A 2,198-nucleotide genomic window follows, 5' to 3' on the forward strand; every position below is an offset into this window, starting at 1 on the left:
TAAGATATGTAAAGTACTTGGGGATGGTGACTACATTGCTTTCAAGACTGTAGCTGAAAGCCAACCCTATGGGAATGACTGTAGTTTAAAAAAGCTGTAGTGCATTGGTCATGTCCAGAAAAGGATGGGTGGACGGTTGAGGAGACTTGTCGCAGAAAATAAAGGCAAGTTTTGAAAGACGGTAAGTCACTTGGAGGAAAACATAGGCTGACCAAGAAGAGAATTGATAGTTCATTATGGCAGTGCCATTAGACTTGGAGAAGATGAGAAGAGCTGTGTGGGCTATATGGTTTCATTACCTGTCGACTGACACTACACTTCAGCATTTCCTGTGTTCTCATAAGTGGTGCAAGGTTTTGAAAGCCATGGAAGCTGGTGAGACTTACACACATAAAACAATCTTCCTGAAGCCGTTTTGCTCGCTATCAAACCAACTTTTAGGGTTCTAGCTGCACCAGACTTGTTGAGAAGATGTTTACATGCCAAACTCAAAAATCAAAATGAAAGCTTCAGTGCTTTCATTTGGAAGAGGTGTCCTAAGACAGTGTTTATTTCCAAATTAGTGGTGAAGATTGCTGCTTTGGATGCCGCAGCAGTACTTAATGATGGGAATTTGGCCATACTTCACATCCTCAGGAGTCTGGGACTTACACCTGGAGTCCTCACAGAACAAATACTTAGGTCCATTGATGAACAAGGAGTTGCAAAGGCAGAGGCATCATTGCAGACCATTCAACAGGCAGCTAGGGAGAGAAGCAGAGAAGACAAGAGAGAAGCAGAGGATGCTAATGAAGAAGAGGAGTATGGTTATGGACAGTTTTAGGAGAGGTGTAATTTTGAAACTTTATTATGAAAAGTTCTTTGATTTTCTGAATTTCATACCTTTCATGCTTTAGCTACAACTTTCTCAACAACTACTTGATGTCATTTCCCAAAATTTTGAACACAAGTCACCCAAATATAAACAAAGCTTGAAGTGGAGTAGAATTTTAATATGTTGTATAATAAAAAATATATATTAAATTATTGTTTTAATAATAAGAAAAAATTACCACGAAGTGCAAAAAATTGCAGAAAATCAACAAAAATATTTAGGAAATAGTTGCTGCACCTTGAAGTCTCCATATTTGATTAGATTATTAATATATCTTAAATTTGAAATTTGATTTCATAACTTACGCAAAATGTATACCGAAACACAGTGGCGTATGGAAAAAATTAAACTTCAATAACGTAAGAGAAAATTACCACATTGTCCATTAAACGTACACAGCAACTCATTAGGTCATTTTAAATTAGTGTACCGAGTTTCACTTAGATTTGATGATAATTATGGAAGATATGTGTAATCAAACATGTGAGTGTAAATCTGCCTAAGTCTCCCCTCGATAAAGGGGATAAAGATAAATTCGATTATAGTTCCCTCATGCTTTCGGTAACACAATGTACAGTTTTCATAGACTTCTTTAAATATAATATTATGGTTTTCTGAAAAATACAGAAATTTTCACAGTTTTAAATTTCCAAGACCTGTTTATTTTACATAGGTAATATTTTGATTTAATACATTTGTAATACTGAGTTACGTATTATGGGATATGTCTGTCTCCAATGGTTAATTCCCTTCCATCGAGGACAGATTGTTAGTACTGTCCCCAACATCCCTGCAACCAAAACACCACATATAACGCAATCCCCCACCACAACACTACTATTTCTATACACGGCAGGTGCCATCCAACCTCATCCGACGGTCTGACTTACATGGGCTGACCCAGGCTACAAATAGCCACATGAATTTATTGTTATTATTATTATTACCGGAGAAGTACGTATATCAAAATTTGTTCGGTAATATACATCACGTATAAACATATTTTACTTTTAGGGACAATTTTCAACTTTAAAATGGTTTAAATGATGTTATGTTTTTATTTCAGTTCGTCCTCCTCAGCCTGGTAGCCGTCGTCTTGGCTACTCCCTGCTACCTCGGCCCTCGTATCGTCGTCCCAACTGTTGTTGCCGCTCCCGCAGTGGTTACTGCCCCTGACATCCCTCCTCTAGCTTACGCAGGTCACTCTGCTATCGCCACCCCTCTGGCTGTTGGTCGTGTTATCCAGGGTATAAATCGTTGAAACTCTTCAGATAACCATCTATAAGTGATGTTTAAATGCCACTGAAATAAATAAATAAAAATG

At 37.6% G+C, this 2,198-nt stretch overlaps 1 pseudogene; it reads left to right on the forward strand.

Annotated features, from left to right (window-relative positions):
• Positions 1 to 263: 263 nt before the first annotated feature.
• LOC136865882 (uncharacterized) lies at positions 264 to 823 on the forward strand (annotated as a pseudogene).
• The last annotated feature ends 1,375 nt before the right edge of the window (positions 824 to 2,198 follow it).

This window comes from Anabrus simplex, chromosome 3, assembly GCF_040414725.1.
Source record: "Anabrus simplex isolate iqAnaSimp1 chromosome 3, ASM4041472v1, whole genome shotgun sequence".
NCBI lineage: Eukaryota > Metazoa > Arthropoda > Insecta > Orthoptera > Tettigoniidae > Anabrus > Anabrus simplex.